The following is a 13,536-nucleotide window of genomic DNA, read 5'->3' as shown; positions in this document are numbered from 1 at the left end:
ATATATAGACAAACGGACAGGGATTGGCAGGAGGAAGCTGGGTAGGTGAGAACACTAATCCTTAAAGAGACAGGAGCACTTTCAGAAGTAAACGGATGGTTAGGTCTGCTGGGAAAGGTGATATGAAGGCAAGCTCTAAGCATCGATGTCACAAAATCTATGATATCCTAGTCATACAGAATACGCTACACTCAAAGAACTTTATTAAGAGTCATGTATATACAAGAACATCCGCTCAGGCATACCTCCCAACTTTTGAAGAACGGAAAGAGGGACAAAATGCGTAGCGCGCCGCGGCAAATTTAGCCCCACCCACTTTTGTTTTGACTCCGCCCACTCGTTAATTTTTCATGTGCCCGCACACAGTATCATCCTCCTACAGTCACCTGTAAATTATATGTCCCCCCTCTATCTCTCCCCCAGTTTCATATACACCCTTCCTCTGTTCCCAGTTTCATGTCCCCCCTCCATCTCTGCCCCCAGTTTCATGTCCCCTCCATCTCTCCCCCAGATTCATGTCCCCTCCATCTCTGCCCCAGATTCATGTCCCTCCATCTCTGCCCCCAGATTCATGTCCCTCCATCTCTGCCCCCAGATTCATGTCCCCCATCTCTGCCCCCAGTTTCATGTCCCCTCCATCTCTCCCCCAGATTCATGTCCCCCCATCTCTGCCCCCAGATTCATGTCCCTCCATCTCTGCCCCCAGATTCATGTCCCCCATCTCTGCCCCCAGTTTCATGTCCCCTCCATCTCTCCCCCAGATTCATGTCCCTCCATCTCTGCCCCCAGATTCATGTCCCCTCCATCTCTGCCCCCAGATTCATGTCCCCCCTCCATCTCTGCCCCCAGATTCATGTCCCCCATCTCTGCCCCCAGATTCATGTCCCCACATCTCTGCCCCCAGATTCATGTCCCCCCATCTCTGCCCCCAGATTCATGTCCCCTCCATCTCTGCCCCAGATTCATGTCTCCACAGCTCTGCCCCCAGATTCATGTCCCTCCATCTCTGCCCCCAGATTCATGTCCCTCCATCTCTGCTCCCAGATTCATGTCCTCTCCATCTCTGCCCCAGATTCATGTCCCCCCCATCTCTGCCCCCAGATTCATGTCCCCCCATCTCTGCCCTCAGATTCATGTCCCCCCATCTCTGCACCCAGATTCATGTCCCCCCTCCATCTCTGCCCCCAGATTCATGTCCCCCATCTCTGCCCCCAGATTCATGTCCCCCTATCTCTGCCCCCAGATTCATGTCCCCTCCATCTTTGCCCCCAGATTTATGTCCCTCCATCTCTGCCCCCAGATTCATGTCCCCACATCTCTGCCCCCAGATTCATGTCCCCCATCTCTGCCCCCAGTTTCATGTCCCCCATCTCTGCCCCCAGATTCATATCCCCCATCTCTGCCCCCAGATTCATGTCCCCCCATCTCTGCCCTCAGATTCATGTCCCCACATCTCTGCCCCCAGTGTCATGCCGTCCTATCCTTCATCTGCCCCCAGTTCCACGTTCCACCTCCACATTAAACTTACCTTCTCCTCCGCTCCCTCGCCGCTCTCTGCGCTCCTCTCTCGCTGACACATGCGGCTGAAGCGAGAGAGGAGCGCACATCGCTGACAGCCTCACTTCAGCCGCATATGTGTCAGCGAGACCGGCGGCAGCGGCGAAGCGAGGAGCTGACACAGGTCAGCTCCTCGCTTCAGCCGCATATGTGTTCAACTCAGTTGAAATCGGGACAAACCTCCCTCCAACCGGGACCGCGGGACATGTCACCCAAATCGTGACTGTCCTGCGGAAATCGGGACGGTTGGGAGGTATACGCTCAGGTCTTCATAGACAACAATCTTCTTCTGGCTTGAGTATGGCTGTATATGGCTCTCACAATGACCTTCTTCACTTCTTGGTTCCTCAGGCTGTAGATCAGGGGATTCAGCATGGGGGTCATAATCGAATAAAAAATGGAGACAACCTTGTCTTGTTTCTTAAAGGTATCTGAAGGGGGGGCGAACATAGGTGAGGAAAACAGATACGTAGAAGAGTGAGGAACAGATAAGGTGTGAGGAGCAGGTGCTGAAGGCCTTCTGTCTGCCCTTAGCCGACCTGATCTGTAAAATAGAAAAAAGTATGAAGATGTAGGAGACCAGGATGGTGGTCAACGAAGCCACACTATAGGATCCTATGAGGAACACAGTGACCATGTCACAGGTGAAGGTATCAGAGCAGGACAACATGAGCAGTGCTGGGATGTCACAATAGTAATGGTCGATGAGGTTTGAGGCACAATATTGTAGGGTGAAGACACAGCTGGTCTGTGCTATGGACTGCAAGATGCCAAGACTAAAGGCAAGGATGACCAAATGAAGGCATTTCTTCTTGGTTATGATGGACATGTAATGTAGAGGATGGCAGATGGCAGTGTAGCGGTCATAGGACATGATCGAGAGGAGGACAACTTCTGTACCTGCCAGAGTAGCAAAGACAAAGAACTGGAGAGCACAACCCTGAAATGTGATGACCTTCTCTATGGAGATTAGATCGGAGATCATCTTAGGTGTCACACTAGAGGAGTAGAAGAGGTCCACCACCGAGAGCCAACTGAGGAAGTAATACATGGGAGTGTGGAGAGTGGACGTCTTATAGACAATGACCATTATACCAACATTACTCACCACAGTTATGATGTAGACCTGTAGGAAGAAAGCAAAGAGGAAGAGGACAAGGTTTCGATCATCTGTCAATCCAGAAAACACAAACATGGTTGCCTGAGTCTTGTTCTTCTGGTCCATGTTGTTTCATGTCCTGAAGAGGTAAAAGACATGGAATACAAAGTTATTAGAATATGTAAGAGGAGCCCACCTACCAGACGTCAGGTATGATATTGGTTTCCTCTTATATGCTCGAGGTGACATTACGTCCCACCAAGTGTAGAACCACAGGCACTGCCATTGTCACGGCCGTCTGACTCAGGGATGTTCCAAGATCATGACCAAAGTGTGAGGCCGGAACTTCATTTAGGCACTGGCACAGGAAGACAGAGGGTCGGAGCTGCAGAGTTCCCCAAAAACCAAACAGGACCACGCTGGAGTACTACAGAATGGCCAGCAATCTCACCAAGTAGATAGGCAGAGGAGGACACCTGACAGTGGTCAGGACAGATTCCACATCAATATAGACGATGCTATCTTTCCCTGGTCCAACAAGAAGGTTGGATCACATGTAGGGAACCAGACTCAGGGAGAGCCTATAGTTCTGGAGCCACAGATGGCCAAGAAGAGACTCAGAACCGGTTACATGTTTAAACCCTAATGTTGCTAGATTTTGTGCAAAGTGTTCTGTTGTGTTGGTGCAAAGCTATAGTAGTATAATAAAAGAATATAATGTCTTAGTGAAGTTCTATTGTCGTCCAGCTATCCAATAAAGAGACATTCTGCCATATAGGCAAGGAATGGCTACAGTAACCCTGGAAGTCTACATATGGGAAGAGAAGGAGACTTCCTCCCCACAGGTCTGCAACCAAAGATTGAGTTGTCCAGTGGGGTTAACCAGTTGTTGTATTAGCTGTTAGATGTTGTGTACTTGTAAGTTGGCAGGATGTATAGGAAGGTGGGCCGTCTGAATAATTTCCCCCTAATATTGGAAGATCCAACTCATGGTGAGCAGGAGACTATCCTCAAGATGGAAGGAGACAATGGCAGGAATCAGGAACAAGACCAGCCTTTTCATGGATCTCTCGAGATCTCTGAGATCGGTCCTACCCAATAGTCAGGGTGACAAAGATGACAAAGGACACCCGCGGCCCGTCCTCTGCACGTGCAAGGCCCAAAACAGGAGAAGAAGCGATAGATTAGGAAAGGAACAAATAGAATTAAATGAAGGCTGAAATTTTTGAAAAAAATCGAGAAAGTTTTCTTTACAATAATACCAGATTTTATTGTCCTACAAACATGGGTCATTTTGTTATCGATTTTGGAGTTATTGGCTATCAAACTTGTGGATTGTGACCACCGGTGACCAGGAAGGGGCTCGCCTGGGTCCTGGGATCCCTCACAGGGTCGTACAAAAACTTTTTAGGGCAATTTCGAACATGAACCAAACTTGACTAAGGAGAATGTGCTCGTAGAGCCGAGTGGCTGAACCCCAACCTGACTTACCACTAACCCCTCCAAGAAAGACATGACACAGAGGTTGGAGGTCAAGGCCACAGGGGCATTTATTACTTACACCGTCACACCACCAAACACAATAACCATACATTAGTAGAAATGACATCACCACCTTATTAGCATAACATTTACATAAGAAATGACCTAACCTCTACATTCCAAATAAAGCACTCCCCCTCCCGAATCAGCAACCTCAAAAATGTGAACAGAAAGGAGGGGCCTCTAAAGGCACGAACCCCAAGCCACCATCACAACCTCCGATTATTACCCCTGGCCGTGATCCACCTATCCCAGGGGCACCGAGGGTAAAAGATCCTGGATACCCTGACCACAGGACCGTTATCCACCCTGGTTCCCTTACCAGTATCCGAACTAACCCCTATGTCGCCCACCCCCATTGTGCCTCCAAAGACCCCTCCTGTGCACGCCGCCGGGGAGGGCGGGTGGGACAACCTAACTCTTCACTCACTAGCAGAATAATGAAACAGCCCTGCTCTGCCCATATTTACTAAACATTTCCACCAAATCCACCCCTTGTCCTCAACTTCACCCCACACTTGCCCTAACTATGACCTGCGAGGTTGCCCTACCAGACTGTACCATGTGCATTATATAGGGGGGTTCTGTCCTGCCGTATGGTCATGTAGATCTCACATCCCATTTCCAGTCATGGGCCCCCTGCACTACCCCTCCGGGTTCGCTCTGTGGGCTTTCTTTGGCTCGAAAACAGCAAACCAAACTAAGGCCCACGTTGCGAAAACCGAAGTGCTTTACAGTCCCTGCAACATGGATGGGATTCTGGCTAATCCCAACCACACGTTGCAGAAAGATATCCACAATGGACATGGTGAGATTTCAAAAAATGTTGCAATTTTGGAAATTTCAACATATCCCGAGTGCACATGTATATCAGATATTGTGGCCGCTACACATGGAGCTGGCACTGTATAGGGTTAATTATGGCACCGCGCGGAGATCCCGGGGCAGGGCCTGGGGCTGTTGGGTACAAGCGGTGGCCGGGGCAAGAAGGACACAGAGACTCTAGGGGGGAGTAGAAATAACATAAAAAAAGAGGTAGATTTGAATATTTTTTTAAAAAATTCCAGTTCCCCCCGTCTATAATAAAAATAAAATACAGAATTTGTATCGGCAGCTCCAAACACGCCGGAGACAGTAACAAACAGAAATCCTTATCTCAAACAGAAAAAACTAATCCGAATATCTGAATTTTTTTTCTGGACACTTCAACTTTCAAAAAAATTGCACAGAGTATGAATAAAAACACAAAAATATTCCAATCACCCCCAACTATTAAAAAAAATAAATAAAATCATCATTCGTATTGCCAGGTCCTGATATAGAAGAATCTCAGACAGAATAATAATCTCCAGGCCTGAAATCTGTTATTCTGGATTATTCACCAAAATTTCAAAAAGTGTCTAAAATTAAATTTATTTCTGAAAATGTCATCAAGAAAAAACTGCAACAAAAAAACAGCCGGAAATTAAAAAAAAAAAAAAAAAAAAAACCACAGATATCAGATTCTGGTGATTGTACTGTCCTATCCAATCCTGCTGGCATACAGGGGTCTCACCTGACTATGGGGGCTCTCGGCTGCCTATGGGGGGTCTCATCTGCCTATGGGGGGTCTCGGCTGCCTATGGGGGCTCTCGGCTGTCTATGGGGGGTCTCGACTGTCTATGGGGGCTCTCAGTTGCCTATGGGGGGTCTCTGCTGCCTATAGAGATCTCAGCTGCCTATGGGGGGTCTCTGCTGCCTATAGAGGTCTCAGTTGCCTATGGGGGGTCTCGACTGTCTATGGGGCTCTCAGTTGCCTATGGGGGGTCTCTGCTGCCTATAGAGGTCTCAGCTGCCTATGGGGGGTCTCTTCTGCCTATAGAGGTCTCAGTTGCCTATGGGGGGTCTCGGCTGCCTATGGGGGCTCTCAGCTGCCTATGGGGGGTCTCTGCTGCCTATAGAGGTCTCAGCTGCCTATGGGGGGTCTCTGCTGCCTATGGGGGTCTCGGCTGCCTATGGGGGGTCTCTGCTGCCTATAGAGGTCTCAGTTGCCTATGGGGGGTCTCTGCTGCCTATGGGGGTCTCGGCTGCCTATGGGGGGTCTCTGCTGCCTATAGAGGTCTCAGCTGCCTATGGGGGTCTCGGCTGCCTATAGAGGTCTCAGCTGCCTATGGGGGTCTCTGCTGCCTATGGGGGTCTCGGCTGCCTATGGGGGTCTCAGCTGCCTATGGGGGCTCTCAGTTGCCTATGGTGGGTCTCGGCTGCCTATGGGGGTCTCAGCTGCCTATGGGGGCTCTCAGTTGCCTATGGGGGGTCTCGTCTGCCTATGGAGGTCTCGGCTGCCTATAGGGGTCTCGGCTGCCTATGGGGGCTCTCAGTTGCCTATGGGGGGTCTCAGCTGCCTATGGAGGTCTCGGCTGCCTATAGGGGTCTCAGCTGCCTATGGAGGGTCTCGGCTGCCTATAGAGCTCTCGGCTGCCTATGGGGGTCTCAGCTGCCTATGGGGGGTCTCAGCTGCCTATGGAGGGTCTCGGCTGCCTATAGGGCTCTCGGCTACCTATGGGGGGTCTCAGCTGCCTATGGGGGTCTCAGCTGCCTATGGGGGCTCTCAGTTGCCTATGGGGGGTCTCGTCTGCCTATAGGGCTCTCGGCTACCTATGGGGGGTCTCAGCTGCCTATGGGGGGTCTCAGCTGCCTATGGAGGGTCTCGGCTGCCTATAGGGCTCTCGGCTACCTATGGGGGGTCTCAGCTGCCTATGGGGGTCTCAGCTGCCTATGGGGGCTCTCAGTTGCCTATGGGGGGTCTCGGCTGCCTATAGGGGTCTCTCTCACCTGTCGGACATGCAGCTGTGTGATCCGGGGTCTGTGCAGATCTTTGTGCTGCAGCTTCTTATAAGAGATTTCTTTACCCGGGGATATTTCCGGCCCTGAGTGACGCAGACCCCAGAGAGCCATTACTGGAGGAGATTATTACTATTATTATCAGCAGCCGCATTAACCCCGAAATACAAAGACTGAGAGATTTCCCTACCAGACTGTACCATGTGCATTATATGGGGTGGTGTTCTGTCCTGCCGTATGGTCATGTAGATCTCCTCATTATTAGGGGCCATCCTATAGGTGTGAAGGTCCTGGGCAACAAAAATTGGAGCGGCCTCCAGAAGCCCATATAGAGCAGGTGGCCAGGCCTGCACATGGCCCTCTCTACTAAAGTCTATGAGCAGAGACGGGGGCCACCGAGCCAACAACCCAAAACCCCGAAACAAGACAGGTCAGTGCTCTGAAGTAGGGGTGTTTGTAGCTCCTCATTGGGGCAAGGCAGGAGAAGGCCCAAGATGGCGGCCTCACCTCTCTCTCTGGTACTGGCCATGGTGACTATTATGTGGCACAGACCTCCAGGCTCCAGCTCTTGGTCTCCTCTCTGTTTGCTTCCTGGGACTGCTGGATGGATCCTGTTCTTAGACAAACAAGTGCACGCAAGAAACAGGATACACAACAGGCGGAAACAGGAGACCCATCAGCCCCAAGTGTCCCTCCCTCTCTCCCCGAATCTAATATTGGCTATTCTTGGTAAACCCCAGACTAATATGGTGCACTGATTGTTCACAGTGAATTTTGGAAACACTAAATTACAGTGACTGATACTACACCAGATTTATCACAGTGACTGATACTACACCAGATTTATCATAGTGACTGATACTACACCAGATTTATCACAGTGACTGATACTACACCAGATTTATCATAGTGACTGATACTACACCAGATTTATCACAGTGACTGATACTACACCAGACTTATCACAGTGATTGATACTACACCAGATTTTTCACAGTGACTAATATTATATCATATTTATCACAGTGATTGATACATCAGATTTATCACAGTGATGGATACTACACCAGATTTCTCACAGTGACTGATACATCAGATTTATCACAGTGACTGATATTACACCAGATTAATCACAGTGACTGATATTATATCAGATTTATCACAGTGACTAATACTACATCAGATTTATCACAGTGACTGATACTACACCAATTTTATCACAGTGACTGATACTACACCAGATTTATCACAGTGACTGATACTACACCAGATTTATCACAGTGACTGATATTATATCAGATTTATCACAGTGACTGATACTACACCAGATTTATCACAGTGACTGATACTACACCATATTTATCACAGTGACTGATACTACACCAGATTTATCACAGTGACTGATACTACACCAGATTTATCACAGTGACTGATGCATCAGATTTATCACAGTGTCTGATACTACACCAGATTTATCACAGTGACTGATGCATCAGATTTATCACAGTGTCTGATACTACACCAGATTTATCACAGTGACTGATGCATCAGATTTATCACAGTGACTGATACTACACCAGATTTATCACAGTGACTGATACTACACCAGATTTATCACAGTGACTGATACTACACCAGATTTATCACAGTGACTGATGCATCAGATTTATCACCGTGTCTGATACTACACCAGATTTATCACAGTGACTGATGCATCAGATTTATCACAGTGATTGATACTACACCAGATTTATCACAGTGACTGATACTACACCAGATTTATCACAGTGACTGATACTACACCAGATTTATCACAGTGACTGATGCATCATATTTATCACAGTGACTGATACATCAGATTTATCACAGTGATGGATACAATACCAGATTTATCACAGTGACTGATATTATATCATATTTATCACAGTGACTGATACATCAGATTTATCACAGTGATGGATACTACACCAGATTTATCACAGTGACTGATGCATCAGATTTATCACAGTGATTGATACTACACCAGATTTATCACAGTGACTGATGCATCAGATTTATCACAGTGACTGATACTACACCAGATTTATCACAGAGACTGATACTACATCAGATTTATCATAGTGACAGATACTACATCAGATTTATCACAATGACTGATGCATCATATTTATCACAGTGACTGATACATCAGATTTATCACAGTGATGGACACTACACCAGATTTATCATAGTGACTGATATTATATCATATTTATCACAGTGACTGATACATCAGATTTATCACAGTGATGGATACTACACCAGATTTATCACAGTGACTGATGCATCAGATTTATCACAGTGTCTGATACTACACCAGATTTATCACAGTGACTGATGCATCAGATTTATCACAGTGATTGATACTACACCAGATTTATCACAGTGACTGATACTACACCAGATTTATCACAGTGACTGATACTACACCAGATTTATCACAGTGACTGATACTACACCAGATTTATCACAGTGACTGATACTACACCAGATTTATCACAGTGACTGATACATCAGATTTATCACAGTGACTGATATTACACCAGATTTATCACAGTGACTGATATTATATCAGATTTATCACAGTGACTAATACTACACCAGATTTATCACAGTGACTGATACACCAGATTTATCACAGTGACTGACACTACACCAGATTTATCACAGTGACTGATGCATCAGATTTATCACAGTGACTGATACTACACCAGATTTATCACAGAGACTGATACTACACCAGATTTATCATAGTGACTGATACTACACCAGATTTATCACAGCGACTGATACATCAGATTTATCATAGTGACAGATACTACATCAGATTTATCACAATGACTGATGCATCATATTTATCACAGTGACTGATACATCAGATTTATCACAGTGATGGACACTACACCAGATTTATCATAGTGACTGATATTATATCATATTTATCACAGTGACTGATACATCAGATTTATCACCGTGATGGATACTATACCAGATTTATCACAGTGACTGATACTACACCAGATTTATCACAGTGACTGATACTACACCAGATTTATCACAGTGACTGATACTACACCAGATTTATCACAGTCACTGATACTACACCAGATTTATCACAGTGACTGATAAAACACCAGATTTATCACAGTCACTGATACTACACCAGATTTATCACAGTGACTGATGCATCAGATTTATCACAGTGACTGATACTACACCAGATTTATCACAGAGACTGATACTACACCAGATTTATCACGGTGACTGATACTGCACCAGATTTATCATATTGACTGATATTACACCAGATTTATGACAGAGACTGATACTACACCAGATTTATCACAGAGACTGATACTACACCAGATTTACCACAGCAACTGATACATCAGATTTATCATAGTGACAGATACTACATCAGATTTATCACAATGACTGATACATCAGATTTATCACAGTGACTGATACATCAGATTTATCACAGTGACTAATACTACATCAGATTTATCACAGTAACTGACACTACATCAGATTTATCACAGTGACTGATACATCAGATTTATCACAGTGACTGATACTACATCAGATTTATAATAGTGACTGATATTATATCATATTTATCACAGTGGCTGATACATCAGATTTATCACAGTGATGGATACTACACCAGATTTATCACAGTGACATACAACAGATTTATCACAGTGACTGATACATCAGATTTATCACAGTGATGGACACTACACCAGATTTATCATAGTGACTGATATTATATCATATTTATCACAGTGACTGATACATCAGATTTATCACAGTGATGGATACTACACCAGATTTATCACAGTGACTGATGCATCAGATTTATCACAGTGTTTGATACTACACCAGATTTATCACAGTGACTGATGCATCAGATTTATCACAGTGATTGATACTACACCAGATTTATCACAGTGACTGATACTACACCAGATTTATCACAGTGACTGATACTACACCAGATTTATCACAGTGACTGATACTACACCAGATTTATCACAGTGACTGATACTACACCAGATTTATCACAGTGACTGATACTACACCAGATTTATCACAGTGACTGATACATCAGATTTATCACAGTGACTGATATTACACCAGATTTATCACAGTGACTGCTATTATATCAGATTTATCACAGTGACTAATACTACACCAGATTTATCACAGTGACTGATACACCAGGTTTATCACAGTGACTGATACTACACCAGATTTATCACAGTGACTGATGCATCAGATTTATCACAGTGACTGATACTACACCAGATTTATCACAGAGACTGATACTACACCAGATTTATCATAGTGACTGATACTACACCAGATTTATCACAGCGACTGATACATCAGATTTATCATAGTGACAGATACTACATCAGATTTATCACAATGACTGATGCATCATATTTATCACAGTGACTGATACATCAGATTTATCACAGTGATGGACACTACACCAGATTTATCATAGTGACTGATATTATATCATATTTATCACAGTGACTGATACATCAGATTTATCACCGTGATGGATACTATACCAGATTTATCACAGTGACTGATACTACACCAGATTTATCACAGTGACTGATACTACACCAGATTTATCACAGTGACTGATACTACACCAGATTTATCACAGTCACTGATACTACACCAGATTTATCACAGTGACTGATACTACACCAGATTTATCACAGTCACTGATACTACACCAGATTTATCACAGTGACTGATGCATCAGATTTATCACAGTGACTGATACTACACCAGATTTATCACAGAGACTGATACTACACCAGATTTATCACGGTGACTGATACTACACCAGATTTATCATAGTGACTGATATTACACCAGATTTATCACAGAGACTGATACTACACCAGATTTATCACAGAGACTGATACTACACCAGATTTATCATAGTGACTGATACTACACCAGATTTATCACAGCGACTGATACATCAGATTTATCATAGTGACAGATACTACATCAGATTTATCACAATGACTGATGCATCAGATTTATCACAGTGACTGATACATCAGATTTATCACAGTGACTAATACTACATCAGATTTATCACAGTAACTGATACTACATCAGATTTATCACAGTGACTGATACATCAGATTTATCACAGTGACTGATACTACATCAGATTTATCATAGTGACTGATATTATATCATATTTATCACAGTGGCTGATACATCAGATTTATCACAGTGATGGATACTACACCAGATTTATCACAGTGACATACAACAGATTTATCACAGTGACTGATACATCAGATTTATCACAGTGACTGATACTACACCAGATTTATCACAGTGATTGATACTACACCAGATTTATCACAGTGACTGATATTATATCATATTTATCACAGTGACTGATACATCAGATTTATCACAGTGATGGATACTACACCAGATTTATCACAGTGACTGATACATCAGATTTATCACAGTGATTGATACTACACCAGATTTATCACAGTGACTGATGTTATAACATATTTATGACAATGATTGATACATCAGATTTATCACAGTGATGGATACTACACCAGATTTATCACAGTGACTGATATATCATATTTATCACAATGACTGATACATCAGATTTATCACAGTGACGGATACTACACCAGGTTTCTCACAGTGACTGATGCATCAGATTTATCACAGTGACTGATACTACACCAGATTTATCACAGTGACTGATACTACACCAGATTTATCACAGTGACTGATACTACACCAGATTTATCACAGCGACTGATATTATATCATATTTATCACAGTGACTGATACATCAGATTTATCACAGTGATGGATACTACACCAGATTTATCACAGTGACTGATAGATCAGATTTATCACAGTGACTGATACTACATCAGATTTATCACAGTGACTGATACATCAGATTTATCACAGTGACTGATGCTGGATGATAAATCTTTACAATGTCTAGTCTGCAATTATACCATCTTTTAGTTGGCTTACCCTGAGCCAGAATTTCTCAACATTATTGTGGTACATTTAAGGGATGCCTCCATTCTAAGTGCTAAAGATGCACCATGTTAATGTCAATGTCTACAATAGTAAATCTGTGCCATTATGCAGATTGCCCTTTTTGGCTAGCCAGTTTATTACCCCTGGACAACAGATGTCAAAGGAGGGAGAGAGAACTAATGACCCTGAGTTGAGCCCCAGGCATCCATCTTTCCCCAATCAGGAAGAAATCCCTCTTTCTCAAGATCCTGCAGTGGGGGGAAGAGTCGGGGGCTACCTGGAAGGGAAAAGAGGCTGGACACTAGCCTTACTGAGAGGAATACTGAGATTCTGGGTCACTCAGAAGGAGGCAGCTATGGTTAGCTGGAGTCTCCCTTCTGTAGAAGAAGACCCTCTATACATGT

At 44.5% G+C, this 13,536-nt stretch overlaps 1 pseudogene; it reads right to left on the bottom strand.

Moving 5' to 3' along the window:
* Positions 1-1,818: 1,818 nt before the first annotated feature.
* LOC142204211 (olfactory receptor 5AR1-like) lies at positions 1,819-2,782 on the bottom strand (annotated as a pseudogene).
* Positions 2,783-13,536: the final 10,754 nt, after the last annotated feature.

This window comes from Leptodactylus fuscus, chromosome 5, assembly GCF_031893055.1.
Source record: "Leptodactylus fuscus isolate aLepFus1 chromosome 5, aLepFus1.hap2, whole genome shotgun sequence".
NCBI lineage: Eukaryota > Metazoa > Chordata > Amphibia > Anura > Leptodactylidae > Leptodactylus > Leptodactylus fuscus.
The sequence above is the reverse complement of the archived record's forward strand: the minus strand, read 5'-3'. Positions and strand labels throughout refer to the sequence as shown.